The sequence below is a fragment of the Eulemur rufifrons genome, chromosome 9 (genome assembly GCF_041146395.1).
Source record: "Eulemur rufifrons isolate Redbay chromosome 9, OSU_ERuf_1, whole genome shotgun sequence".
Taxonomy (NCBI): Eukaryota; Metazoa; Chordata; class Mammalia; order Primates; family Lemuridae; genus Eulemur; species Eulemur rufifrons.
The window spans coordinates 291726-306940 of record NC_090991.1 but is presented as its reverse complement, the minus strand read 5'-3'; the positions used below and the strand labels follow the sequence as shown (position 1 = coordinate 306940).

At 40.5% G+C, this 15215-nt stretch overlaps 1 long non-coding RNA gene across 1 annotated transcript in view; it reads left to right on the top strand.

Annotated features, from left to right (window-relative positions):
- LOC138391845 (uncharacterized) overlaps positions 1-10234 on the top strand; it is a 38587-nt gene extending 28353 nt beyond the window's left edge. The window contains exon 3 of the long non-coding RNA XR_011234878.1: positions 10161-10234. This is a non-coding gene — a long non-coding RNA (uncharacterized lncRNA). The remainder of the gene's footprint in view (positions 1-10160) is intronic.
- The last annotated feature ends 4981 nt before the right edge of the window (positions 10235-15215 follow it).

The window sequence follows — 15215 nt, the reverse complement described above, 5'->3', positions numbered from 1 at the left end:
TCCCTCTGGAACGACTGTTCTAGTAATGGATACGAGAGACAGTTTTGGCTGATGGGAGATAAAAGAGAACTGTGCAAGAGGCTTCTGGGGAAGGTTTTCTTGCATTTGAGAAAAGGAAGAAAAAAGGTGGTCCGTCTTCTCTCCAGGGCTGGTTTTAGCTGGATGTGACATCTGGGACTGCTGTAGCCGTTTCTCTAGTAGCTCGAAGGCGATGCCTCCATGACAGAGGGCAGCACCAACAGGATCGCAGAAAAGTAGAACTGGAGCCCCGTCTACTGTGCCTAGAGCCACCCTACCTGAATTGCTTTATTGTTTAAGTAGTTTTGCCTTGAGATTTTCTGTTATTTGCTATAGAAATCATCCACATTCGTTTGATTTCTTCCTTTTCTGATTACCCAAAGCCCTATCTTTAAGTGTCTCAGGCATTTCTACTTGATTATGTTTTATGCTGTTCAGGAATGTTTGAAGTCAAATGCTATGTTTATATCCCTGTCGTGTCTGACATTAATGCGCTCTTCTTAGTGAATTCCTAAGTACATATTTGTTGAACTGAATTATTTGAATGGTGGAGTATTTGAAAAACCAGTCCACAGAATTGAATAGAGATTTTCTTCTAATTCACGTCCTTTTCTTTAACCACACTACTTCCCTCTAGGATTATTAGTGAAGTTTGACTTTTTATTTAAGATGACTAGTGTGTAATATGTGTTCAGGTGGTTAGTTCTAGTCTAAAACATACTGCTTGGATTTTGCCTTTTGTTTTTGTGCAACTTTACCATCAGAACCAGAATACTCCTACATGTTTGAGTATTGGCTTTCAGTCTAATAAATGCAATTTTGCTTTCTTCTCCATTGTAAAATCTGAGAGTAAACTTTGTGTTTTTTGTGCTAATTGTAAGAATGAGGGACATGAACATTCGAAAACAGTTCAGGAATGATTTGTATTTGGCTTTGGAGTGCACATTCACAGTAAGATTCCCTAAAGTGCGCATCCCCCACTGTGTTCCTAGGACCTGTGTTTTGGGCGGGGCAAGAGAAGAGGTGTGGTGGTGAGTATGGTAAGAGGGGTCTTGAGCCATAGGATGGATTATCTAGTTGCTTATGTCTTAAGGCTGTATGAAACAAACCACTTCTTTTTTTTTTTTTCTTTCTTTCTTTCTTTCTTTTTTGCCACAGTCAAGATATTCCTGTACTCTTCTATCTTTTAAGTTGTTATTATAATCTCAAAAAAGTATGGGGTAAGGAGCTCTTTTTCTTGTTGAAAATCCATGGTGTTGCTTTCAGTTATGTTAACAAGAACAATCATGAACTTGTGGTTTTGATTTTACCAGGTAATCTAGTAGTACATTTTGAATCCTCCAAAAAGTGATTTACATTAAGGGAAAATTTTAATTTTTTTTTCTTGATAGGTTGTGATGAAAATCTGGGAGAGTAATTTTTAAGAAGATAGGGAAAGTTATATGATGTGCTTTACCCCTCAGTTTAAATGCAGTAATATCGTTGTTTAGTAATATAAGAAATTTAAATCACTAAGATCAACTTTAATGTGCTTTGTTTCATATAAGTTTGATGGGTTTGTAGGAATGGATCATGTGTCTTACCTAAGCCAATCACGGCAGGCATGTGACTTAAGCCTGATCAGTCAGAATGAATCTTAGGACATTTGCTAGGAATGCTGGGATGAAGGCACTTTTTTTTCTGAATTTCAACCTGAAAACATAGTCATTGAACTCCTGGCAGCTATCTTCTGACCATCAAAGGAAAGCTAGTTGAATAAGAAGTCAACACTGAAGGAACAGGGTGGAGAAAAACCCTGCCCTGGTCACCTCAGTTGAGCTGCCAGCTCAAGCCTTCCGTGAAGGTGCTATGGCTTTACACTTTCAGTTATACGAGTCAGTAAACACCTTGTTTCATCCAATTTGCTTTGGATTTTTCTCTTACATGTATGTGAAAATGTCCTGATACATCCTTCTCATCACTCATTCCATACCTTTATAATAAGAGCTCAAGTAACTCACTAAATCTTGAATTGTGAGTTAGGCAAGTAAGCCTGTAATACAGTTATGCCAGGTAGCAGACAATGCAATCTACTCACTGATTTTTTTTTCAGTACCAAATACAAGGACTAAGGTCGTAAACAAATATGTAGTCCACGCCATTGCAAATGGAGTTTGTTGTTAACTCGATGAGACTGACGTTATGTGAACAGTCTTACTATGAATGTATTCTTATCAATGGAAGTTAGGGTTCTAGAAAAAAGGAGCATGTGTTCATCTACAGTGATTGGCCCTTTGGCAGGGACTCCTGCTGAACCCTTGGCACCTCTAGAACTGTAAAATAAACAATTATGGGCAACTTGGAATCTGGCTGACTTAAAAAAATAAATACCATAAGTCAGTATTAATTATTTTTTCATAAGGAGAGTTTATAAAGGTACAGGACCACAATCACTTATTCAAAATCTTGGGGCCCACATGTGTTTTTAAATTGCAGAACTTTTTATATTTTAGAAAGTTTAATTTGGTAGACATCCCTCATTATCTGTGAGAAATTGGTTCCAGGATCACAGATGCTCAAGTTCCTTATATGAAATGGCATTGTAATTACATATACCTTACACACATCCTCCCATATACTTTAAATCATTACTTCTAATACCCATTATGATGCCTGTATGTCACTTTATTCATGTGACAAATTCAAGGTTTCCTTTTTGGAACTTTGTGGAATTTTCTTCCCTGAGATGTTTTCTATCCATGCTTGGTTGAATCCCTGGATGCAGAACCCCTGGATCCTGAGGGTGGACTGTACATACTGTGTATTTAATGTGACTTCTCTGCTGTGGTTTGGATGTGATTCGTCCCTGCCAAAAAAATCAGTGAGGCAGTGTTGGGAGGTGGGGCCTGGTGGCAGGTGTTTGGTCAGGGAGGTGGATTCCTCCTGAGGAGACTAATGCCCTCCCCAGGGAGCATGTTCTCTCCCTTGTGGGAATGGATCAGTTCCCCGAGAGTGGGTGCTGTAAAGTGAGGGTCCTCTCCTGTGTGGTCCCCCTTCACACAGGCCTGCTTGCCTTTCCGTTTCTCCACCATGTGCTAGTGCAGCTGAGGCCTTTACCGGCAGCCGAGCTGATGCTGGTGCCATGCTTTTGGTCTTTATAGCCACCAGAATTGTGGGCCAAATAAACTTCTTTTATTTATAAATTAACCCAGCCTCAAGTATTCTGTTATAACAACATGAACAGGTAAGACAATCTTTTTTTTTAAGGAATGGACAGGTGGCTTTTTTTTTTTCCCCTAATAATACAGATAATAATATCTTAACATTAGTTGAACTACTAAATAAATGCCAGGCTCTGTGTAAAGTACTTTTCTGTATTATCTTAACTTACCTGTTTAATAAATTGTATTCATTTATATACTTGAGAAAATTTAGAGAGGTTAAGTGCCTTTATCAAGGTTCATTCAGCTAGGAGATAGGAGAATTGAGGTTGTAACCTAGAGCTTTTGGCTCTGAGGTCTGTGCCCTTAACCGCTGTTCAGACTGTGGATTGTGCTGTGCTGCTCAGGGCCAGTGCGGAAGGCGCCATGTCTTGCCCACGGGGTTACTGTTCTTTTCAGCAGGGACTTTCTTGAGCACATGGTGAGAGAGGAAGGGAAGGGGGCAGAAGGGACTGTCTTGAAATCTTACTGTACGTGGAAAAAGAAAGAAAATTTTTAAAATGCACTTTTAACCCATCACATATCACAGCTACATGATGGGCTAAAAAAATTGAAACATATCTCTGATGCCACATTTTCTAAAATAAAATTCTATCAGTGTTGACTATCAGAAACATGGGAAGGGTAATCACAGCCCAGTGTCCACTCCCAGGTTCAGTCTGGGCACATCCGTGAGTATTTTCTGAAACTTGATTCCTGGGATTGGAATTCTAGGGGTAAGGATAACGGCACGTTATTTAGTCTTTTAAACTTTCATTATGGAGTTCTGGTCTGTAATCCTAGGACTATTCACTGAATTGATGAAATCTTTAGAATTATAATATTTTTTAAGTCTGTCCATTTGAGCAGAAAATATTTGTTATTTTCTTCATTTTTATTTCTTTAATTGGTATTGACATTTAACATTTTTGATGTATTTTTTTTTTTACCTGTTTTCATTTTTCCTTCAGGATTTTAAAAGATTTTAAGTGGTCTTCACAAATCTATTATTCTTTTGGAAGAGAAATGTAGAAAATTAAAAGGAATGGACTCCGGAGCCAGATTGTTTATTGCATTGGCTAGAACTTCTAGAACATTGTGATTATAAGGAGCATCTTGTCTTGTTCAATAATTAATGCTTCTGATGTTCCATTAAATGCTTACATTTTTGGAATGTTTATAATATTTTGACATAGAGCATTTTTTTCTTTTTTAAGATGCACCTATGTCCTAGGAACGATTAAGCATTATGTCTGCCTTTGAGTGTGCTTTATACATGTGAAAGAGATCGGTTTGCTGGTTAAGACTTTTTAAAATCAGAAGTATATGTTGAATATTGTCAATTCAATTTTGACATCTGTATAGGCCAGATTTTGAAGTGTGTATAAAATGATCTTAAAAAGTGTTTAATTGTCACTGTGTTGCAGTTGCTACAAACTAAAAATAAAGTTACTTTTGTAAAACTGCACTGTAGTTAATCTCTGGTAGTCTACAAATATTTTGCTTCTATGGTAGTTTCAAGAATATAGTGCTGGCCGGGCGTGGTGGCTCACGCCTGTAATCCTAGCACTCTAGGAGGCCGAGGTGGGCGGATCGTTTGAGCTCAGGAGTTCGAGACCAGCCTGAGCAAGAGCGAGACCCCATCTCTACTAAAAATAGAAAGAAATTATATGGACAGCTAAAAATATATATAGAAAAAATTAGCCGGGCATGGTGGTGCATGCCTGTAGTCCCAGCTACTCGGGAGGCTGAGGCAGGAGGATCCCTTGAGCTCAGGAGTTTGAGGTTGCTGTGAGCTAGGCTGATGCCACGGCACTCGCTCTAGCCTGGGCAACAGAGTGAGACTCTGTCTCAAAAAAAAAAAAAAAAAAAAAGAATATAGTGCTTATTTTATTTTTGTGCTTTTAAAAATATAGTTTTATAATATGTTGACTTATATTTAATTTATATATGTTTCATTAAAATATCTATGTGGTCCTAATATGTAGGAGCTCAGTGAATATTTGTTGAAAAAGTTAATTTTTGTAATTATCTGATTAGTGAGTTATCTTGATAGCTTATTTTTTCACTGGTGATAGGAAAAGAATATAGCAGTTTTAGAGATGGAAAAAACTCAGAAACTATTTATGCAGTATTAACAGCTTTAGTTTCCTGGTTTTGTGGTCATATGGCTGACTTCTGATCCTGATTTCCCATTCTGACTTCATAGCATCTTGCTATGCGTACCAGTCTACTAGAAGCAATCTGTTGGGTTTAGGTATTGAGTCCTCTACCCCCCACAGAGGCAAAAGGAATAATCTGTTCACCAAATGTGAGAGAATGTACACATTGTAGAAATTGAAATTTTTTAAAACCCAGAAATACATGGGATATTTTTTCACACATCAGCCTTAATGGCTCTGAGTTTCTCCCTTTCTAAATGTTAATATCTATAAAGAAGGAGTTTGGGAAACTTTCAGGGAATAGAATGATTGGTATTAGCTCTTCAGTTTTGGGAATTTGATCCAATGTGAAAATCTTCATCTATAGCTAGAAAAAATGTATATAAATATATATATTTTTAAGAGACAAGGTCTTGCTCTGTCATCCAGGCTGGAGTATAGTGATACAATATAACGCACTGTAACTTTGAACTCCTGGGTTCAAGCTATCCCCCAACCTCAGCCTTCCAAGTAGCTAGGACTACAGGCATGCACCATCATTCCCAACTAATTTTTAAATTTTTTTGTGGACATGAGGTCTCACTATTTAGCCCAGGCTGGTCTCGAAGCAGTCTTCCTGTCTTGGCTTCCCAAAGTGCTGGGATTATAGGCATCAGCCACTATGTCTGGCCTATAGATAGAAAATATTTTAATGTCTAATACTAGTTTAAAGTTTAGGGAATGGAAACTGATACTAAATTTCCAGTTTTTAGTTAATGGTCCAGTTTAGAAGTATCTGGAAATAATTGCCATCTAAGGGGATATGCTTATGTAAATAGAGTTGGTGACCTTAATTAACTAGCTGGCCATTGTTAGGGTGAGTGCTTTTCGTACACTAAAGCTCTGCCTGTCACTTCTACAAGCCTTTTTGGAGCAACACATGGTAGCTCACACCTGTAATCTTAGCACTTTGGGAGGTGGAGGCGGGAAGATCGCTTGAGCCCAGGAGTTTGAGAACAGCCTGGACAACAGCAAGACCCTGTTTCTTTAAAAAAAAAAAAAAAAAAATTAGCTGGGATCATGGCACATGCCTATAGTCCCAGCTGAGCTAAGGGGATTGGTTGAACCCAGGAGTTTGAGACTGCAGTGAGCTATGATTGTGCCACTGCAGTCCAGCCTGGGCAACAGAGCAAGATCCTGTCTCTTAAAAAATGAAAAGCCTTTATTTTTTTTTCCTTGTGAGACAGAGTCTCACTCTGTTGCCCGGGCTAGAGTGCCATGATGTCAGCCTCGCTCACAGCAACCTCAGACTCTTGGGCTCAAGCAATCCTTCTGCCTCAGCAGGGGGTCTCAAAATGCATTTTGAGAAACAGCCCTGCGCGTCCAACTGCAGAACAGTGGTGACTGACACAGGGCGAGAGAAGCCACTGCACACAGTGCAGGCCGCGTCTAGCAGCGGGCTGCAGCCTAACAGTGCTATGTATCAGTGCAGTTATCCTTGTTAGGGAGATCAGTAGTTCTTCCCAGCGGCAGAAACTGCACTCCAAACCACTTTCTATGGCCCTAGGGTAGAGGACAACTGCAGCTGCAGTCAGAGGTTCAGAATTCCATTCTATACAGGAACTTAAAACTCAGTGGTTTATTATAGGTTTAAGAGAACCAGAATGACATGAGACCCTGGGTGTGGGGAGGAAAAATTAACACTGTGACTTGAAAAGATCATTCTTCCACCTTCCACTCCTAATTCACTTAAAAGATCAGCATTTCAGGTAAATATACTAAGTTGCATAAAATTAAAACCTATGTGACTAAGTCAGTCCCAGCTGAAAGGAATGGGCTCAGAAAGGCTTTTCTAGGCCGGGCGCGGTGGCTCACAGCTATAATCCTAGCACTCTGGGAGGCCAAGGCGGGTGGATCACTCGAGGTCGGCGTTCAAGACCAGCCTGAGCAAGAGCAAGACCCCCGTCTCTATTAAAAATAGAGAGAAATTATCTGGCCAACTAAAAATATATAGAAAAAAATTAGCCAGGCATGGTGGCACATGCCTGTAGTCCCAGCAACTCGGGAGGCTGAGGCAGAAGGATTGCTTGAGCCCAGGAGTCTGAGGTTGCTGTGAGCGAGGCTGACATCATGGCACTCTAGCCCAGTTCATACTCATCTGATGTATCATTTCTTAAATATGTCTCTTGTAGGGACCATATTGCTTTATGATTTTTTAACCCACCATAAAATCTTTGGCCTAATTTCTTTTTAAATTGGCAAGTTCAACTCGTTTACATTATTGTAATTCTTTTTTTTTTTTTTTTGAGACAGGGTTCTGCTCTGTCTCCCAGGCTAAAGTGCCATGGCATCATCATAGCTGATAGCAACCTCCAACTCCTGGGCTTAAGTGGTCCTCCTGCCGCAGGCTCTGGAGTAGCTGGGACTATAGATTCATGCCACCATGCCCAGCTAATTTTTCTATTTTTTGTAGAGATGGGGTCTCGTTCTAGCTCAAGCTGGTCATGAACTCCTGGCCTGAAATGATCCTTCTGCATCGGCCCCTGTTGTAATTACTCTAATTGGGCTTGCTTTTGGTCCTTTTCCCCCTTTCCTGCCTTTCATTGCATAGGCTGTATTTTTTTCTATTATTGTTCTTATGCTGGTTGTCCTTTAGACCCATTCCTGTTTATTTCTGCATATTGGTTACACTTAAAGTAGCTTTTTCTTCCCCCACATATGACAGATACTCTAGCGCACTCTTATGTTCTCTGGGTGTGTGTCCTGACTCCCCGTCCCCAATGAATGTATTGCTAGTATTTTAGGTCAGAGTTTTGTTCGATATGAAGGCATTTGACTACTTTTACTCTGTCTCTCTCTTTTTCTTTTTCTTTTCAATATTCCTCCAAGATTGTGCTTAGTGGGCTTTATATGACATTCTGAGGCTTTGTGTTCTTGGGAATATTTTTGCCTAACATATTGGAATGATATTTTGTCTGGATGGAAAATTCTAAATGTAAAGTTCTTTTAATTCAAGACTTAAAATAGAGGTAACAATCCTTTACCTGGAATTCCAAAATCAAAAAGAGATCTGAAAACCAAAAGACTTCTTGTAACTCATTTGGCAACAAAACCCAACAAGCTGACATGAGGCTGTTTATGGCTCATTTGGCAGAAGAACCCAACCTGAACTGACATGAGGGTATTTATGGCTTTTATCCATCTCATTTAGTGTGAGTATTTACAGATTTTGCTTCAAAATATTAATGAGTTCAATTATGGGTTAGTGCCTTAGACACTGCTCTGGATGTTACATAATATATGATATATACCATATTACTTTTGTAACATCTGAAAAATTTTTGTCTTAGTTTGTTTTGTCTGTCTGTAACAGAACACCACAGACTGGGTAGTTTATAATGAATCAGAAGTTTATTGGCTCACAGTTCTGGAGGATAGGAAGTCCAAGAGCGAGAGGCTGGTATCTCGCTGGGCAGAGAAAGTGAGGCAGTGGGGGAACTCGCCCCTTTATAATGAACCCTTCCTGATGGACGCACTCTCAGTGCAGGGCCAGCATGAATCCGTCCGTGAGGGCTGATCCTTAGTCCCAATACTGTTGCTTTGGATATTGAGTTTCCAACACATGCTTTTTGGAGGATACATTCAAGCTATAGCAATTTTAAATTCTGAAAAAACCCTTGCCTCAAGAAGTATGGATTGTGAATTTGGGTTACTCCATCTTGTATCCAGTGTTACTTACTGCGATATATATTAATCTTATTCTTTTGCTTTGGCGTTGGTCTATTCTTTTCTCTCAGTGTTTTCGAATTTTTTCTGTGGTGAACTTAAATTTTCTAGGAATAGTTTCCTCTGTTATTTGGCTCTTTGAGCCCTTATAATATTGACTTCTTTTATCTTTAATTCTGGGAAAGTTACCCCCATTATTTCTTGAAATGCTTTATTTCTTCCCTCCTTCTGAAACTCTGATTATCTGGATATTGTCTCTTTTTCATGCTCAATATTTCTACTTGATTCTTTTTCGTTGTTTCTTGTTTCATTTGGTAGTGTTTACATCTCTCATTGACTTCTTAGGGCTGTATTCTTGGATCCTCCATTCCAATAATTCTACTTCAGATGGCATAAATTGTTTAGTGTGTTGTCTTTCTTTTACAGTAGTTTTATGCTCCACATGTATCTGTTTGTCTATGCCCCTTGGGGGGGGTATTAGTTACTTACTCTAATGTGCATTGGAATTTGTGTCAGTCCAGGTGAGTTTAAGGAGAGGAAGGGCTTGAGTCTCAGGTCAGCCAGCCGCCTGGCACCGCTGAAGTGCTGTTGAGTCTCCTCTTGGCTGATGCTGCATCAGGCAACTTCTGATGAGGGTTTGCTTCGTACACTCTCAGAATGAGTAATATTGGGAAGAGGCAGTGTCCTTAGATCATAACTCCCTCTCGGCTCCGTACCCCTGGCCCTTGCTGTGGGAGCCCGAGTGGGGGCAGGAAGGGTGAGTGCCCAGAGGCACTGTACCTGTTTCCACAGCTTCCCCCACGGGGCTTCTGTGTTGTCTGCATTGTATCTTGCTGCCAAAGACATCTAGGCTGTTGCTGCTAATTTCTGTGGTGAAGGGACAATCAAGGAGAGGCAAGGGCAGAGTTCAAAAAAGCTTTTAGCTAATCTGTCTTTTAACTCCAACCTCTGCTGCCCTTTGCTTCTGGCCACCAGTTTCCTCTCAGATAAGTTCAGTACAGCTTCTGGTATCTCCAGCAGTTTCTGTTTGTTTTTGTTGCTGCTGCTATTACTGTTCCTGGAATCTGGATTTACTTCCATGTTTTTTCCTTTCCAGGGTTGATTCTGTTGGGACCAGAAGCTCGTGACAGTTTGCAATCTTGATAGGAATTGGATGACCTCATTTGGGCCAATAAGGATAGTTACACAAAGATTTCCTCAAAAACATGAAAATGTTTAGTTAAAAAGTGTATACAGACTAAATGAAAATAATCATGTACGGGCTCCTGTTATCTATTGCCACGTAACAAACTATCTTAGACCTTAGTGGTTTTAACGAGCAATTGTTTTATTAATAATTTACCTCTCATTTTTGAAGGTCTGGAATTTGAGCAGGTATTGGTACTTCTTCTTTTATTTATTTATTTATTTATTTTTGAGACAGAGTCTCACTCTGTTGCCCGGGCTAGAGTGCCGTGGCATCAACCTAGCTCACAGCAACCTCAGACTCCTGAGCTTAAGCAATCCTCCTGCCTCACCTCCCGAGTATACGAGACTGCAGGCATGCGCCACCATGCCCGGCTAATTTTTCTATTTTTTTCTAGAGACAGGGTTCCACTCATGCTCGGGCTGGTCTTGAACTTCTGAGCACAAGTAATCCTCTTGCCTTAGCCTTCCAAAGTGCTAGGTTTATAGGCATGCGCCCAGTCTCATATTCTTTTAGTAAAGTTGTAAAATTTTATTATGTAAGTTTGCATATTTCTTGTTAGATTTGTTCTAGGTATTTTATGGATTTTTTTTTCTATTTGAAGTCCTATTGTTATATTTTCCTAACTGATTAATATATAGGAACCTAATAATTTTTTTATGCTAATTTTTAATCCAAACACCATACTGAACACTTGAATTCGTTTTTTAAATTTTATTTTTGTTATTATCATTTTCTTTTTTGTGATGGGATTTTGCTATGTTGCCCAGGCTGGTCTTCAAACACCTGGATGCAGGTGATCCTCCGTCCTCAGCCTCCCTAGTAGCTGGGACTACAGGCATGCACTGCTGGGCCTGGTTTTCAGTTAGTTTGATAGTTGAAATGCTTATATCTTCTAAACATCTCCAAATAGTGGCCTTTTTTTAGTTGTTTGCTGATATTTAAACTGTTTATCCTTTTGGAATCTTAACTGAATTAAACTAAGACCTCTAGTATAATCTTGAATACTGCTAGTGTTGGCTGAATATCCCTGCTTATCCTGACTTTTTATAATCGACGATGTTATCAAAGATTACATTTTTCAACAGTGTTTTAAAAGATTGTGGAACACTTGAGTCCTATTGCCATATTAAGTATACCTTGTAATTTTTTGTTGAACATGATGATATACTGGGTAAAAGGAGCCATGGTAAATAGGCATTTGTTGTGAGGTTTTATGTTTATCTGGTTGGGGTTTAGGCTGTTTTACTATTTACTTTTACTATTTACTAGCTTTAGGTGTTGGAGGATAGTTTCCTCTTGTGCCCTTATGTTTGTCCTCTCTTGTCTTTGAGTTTGAGACTAATAAGACGCTTGTTTCTTTTGTCATCCTGTTATGTGGGAGCCCTGTAGGTGTGTGACAAGGTGTGGGGGGAGGGGAGACATTAGATAGTGCTGTGGTTAGTTCTCAGGTTTTCAGTGAGTCTGTGCCCCTGGCTGTGACCTACACAAAAGTGCTTCTCAGTTTTGTTTTGTTTCTACCCCCAAGTGAGACAAAAAGGCTGGAGCAGACTGGAGTGGGATATTTGTTTCCCTTCCCCCAACTTGGTTAGTTTTTGGTAAAACCTGGTTGGTTAGGCTCCGGTGAAAGTTTCTCTCGAGGGCCAGCCTTACTAGGAGAACAGAATGCGCTGGTGTGTTGCACCATGGCTGCCTTCCCCTCCCTTTGCTGAGGCACAGGAGATTTTCTCTGACCTTCACTGTGGGAACCTGGTAGGACGGTTCCTGGAGGTGAAACCCACAGACGTGTGGGGGCCTGCCTAAGACCAGGCACCCCTGGAGTCCCTAACTCTTAAACTTGTCTACGCTGAGCCTCCAGCTAGTCATAAATTACAGTTTAGATTTTCCTGCCCTGGTACTGGGTCCTGCAGAGTTTCTGCTTGTGGGTTTCTGTTCTGGCTGAGTTGTGGTTCTCTGTCTGCCTGCCTGTCTCTCTCATTTGGGGAGCAGCAGTTTTCCGTGTACCCTCATTTCTCCAGTGGATCTGAGATGTTGGGTTTTCCATTTGTTCAGCCTTTTTCTTGTTCTGTGGATGGGAATGATGACTTCTAAGCTCCTTACAGATCGGAAACCAGAAGTCAGATTGCCATATTTTTTCAAGATTGATTGATTGATTGCCAGTATTCACATTATAATAAAGTGACTTTATTCAGGCATGTTATAAAGGTATACTTATCAATAGCTAAAGTAGAAAGGCACAGATTAGAAATTTAAGTAACAGGAACATGAAGCCTTAGAGTTGCAAGAATGAAACATCAGAAATACATTTTCTTTTCTTTCTTTTTTTTTTTTTTTTTTGAGACAGAGTCTCACTTTGTTGCCCAGGCTAGAGTGAGTGCCGTGGGGTCAGCTTAGCTCACAGCAACCTCAGACTCCTTGGCTTAAGTGATCCTACTGCCTCAGCCCCCCGAGTAGCTGGGACTACAGACATGTGCCACTATGCCCAGCTAATTTTTCTATATATATTGTTAGTTGTCCGTATAATTTCTTTCTATTTTTAGTAGAGACGGGGTCTCGCTCTTGCTCAGGCTGGTCTCGAACTCCTGACCTTGAGTGATCCACCCGCCTCGGCCTCCCAGAGTGCTAGGATTACAGGCGTGAGCCACCGTGCCTGGCCCAGAAATACATTTTCTGCTGAGGATTTGCAACTTGTTTTTTTTTTGCATACAATATTTAACATGTCAGCATTGTGTTGTTTAATAAATACATGTTTATGTGAAATATTCCACAGAAACTCCATGGTCATCTGATTTCTTAACCTTTTGGCCTGCAGGGCCTGTGGTCATCATAGTGGAATAATAGCTTGCTTGTTGGCATCAGGAAACAGATTTAAAGAAAGCATTAATAATTTTATGTCTCTTTACATTCTGCAAAAATATCCTTAATGTTCTACTGGACTGTAGCAAGACTGCCTTATCTGAAAGCTGCTTGGTCATCTCTGAAATTATCTTTTCTAAAGTATTTATTGAAATAAAATGCTGCGTGCCAATTCTCCCACTTGTTCTTCTATCACCCTGCTCTTGCACATTCCATGTGTGAAAAAGGAACAACCCGATATTGGGAAGAAAATAGAATACATTTTTCTCAGTAGTAGCATAAGAATCCTTTTTCTCTTCCTACTCCTTCATTTTAATACAGTACAATACAGAGTATAATAAGGTCCCAATGTTTTGAGCCATGGAAATCTGAAACTTTTTAACTGACTGTAAGTGCTGGAGTTGCTGTTGCCAGATACAGCAAAGGTTATGGATTTTAAATTGGGTGGTTGCTGCCTTGCAATTTAGTTTAAAACAAAAGAGAAAGATCTGTTAGCTGTTTACAGAACTGTAGTGGATTCTTTACCTACTTACTGTTGTGCATCACAGTGCTGGTGAACTTCTAAGGTGAGCTTAAAAACAATGAACACTGATTTACAGGGGAAAAAAACGCCACTTTTCTGTTTATATTATCTGCCTTCCCATCTAATGTTTCCCACATGGCACTGATATTTTGTGATACTGTTTGTCTCTGAAATGTATCATTTTAGACATATATGCAGTTACCATACATTTGTACAATTAATAACACTCTGGTACTTCTATAATGAGCCAGGTACTGATGAAATAATAATAAAACAGACATCATTTCTCCCCTCGTGGCTCTCACTCTAGTGGAGAAGATATTTACTGTACAAATGTGTATATGATACCCGGGGATGATAACTGCTCTGTGGAAAAAGAAGATAGAGAGTGACAAAAGCACCCATGTAACCAAAACGTCTGTACCCCTGTAGTATTCTGAAATGAAATAAAAACAAGGAAGATAGAGAATGTGGGAGAAATGGCGATGTTAATTTAAATAAGGTGTTCAGGGAAGGCATCAGTGAGGGAAACACAGGCAAGGGTTTAAGGGCGTCAGCCACAAAGCTGCGGAGGGCGGAGCATTTTCATGAGGGGTTAGGAAGTGCCAAGCTGTGTGTGCGAGAGGAACATTGAAGAAGGCAGAGTGGCTGCGAGCCGCGGGGCCAGGGGTGGGAGTGAGGCCAGAGAGGTGACCAAAGGCAGTTCATGTTTGGCCTTCCAGGTCATGGAAAGTCTTTGGTTTTTATTCTTTTTATCATTGAATGGTTTTGACTAAAAATGAAGAGGAAGGACATGCAGTCTTTCTAGTGGTTGGCTCACCATGCGTCCGACTGAGAACCAGCACTGACTGGCCACGCTGTCCCCTCTGGCCACGCGAGCCACCTTTCTCCTTCCGCACACTCCCCCCGGGACCCCTCAGCTGTCTGGAATGGAGTGTAGAGCACGTTCTGCAATAAGGTTGTTTATTCTTGGTGGCGGCTTTTCTTTCTGCCATTTATTGTTCTGCTGTACAGTTTTAACGTGTAATAGCGGGGTGTGCAAATGTGTGCTGGTGCCGGTGGAGGACCTGCCCTGGTGAAGCAAAGGAAGAGCACTGTGCTCACTGTGTGGACAGTTCGAGTTTTCTTCAGGGGAAGCGACTGAGGAAATGGAGGGGGACGGATCAGTAGAGAGCTGGGGTTGCTGTAAGACCATTAGACATTCTGGAAACATCAGAGCCATTCGTGCAGCCCGAGGGGATTAACCAACAATTCTATGACAGGTGGCCAGAGACACTCTAACTGGGGCGTTCCCTGATTTCAGGGATTTGTGTAAAGCAGAGGAGCGACTGGTCAGTGCGCTGTGTCTCCGTAGCGCTGTGCTGAAGGCGCCCCGGACGGCGCAGGCTCGCTCAGCACCTCCACTTTCGGGAACCACGTTCCACACCCTAAGTGAGGCGTGAGTGTAATAGAAATGTCTTTTTGTCTTTTTCTGAAAACACAAATGTGCATGTTCTTGATTTGTTTAATTTCACACAAAACCACATTCTATAACCAGTCATCTCAAAACAAATAAATGAGTTCACTTAATAAAAATAGAAAATTAT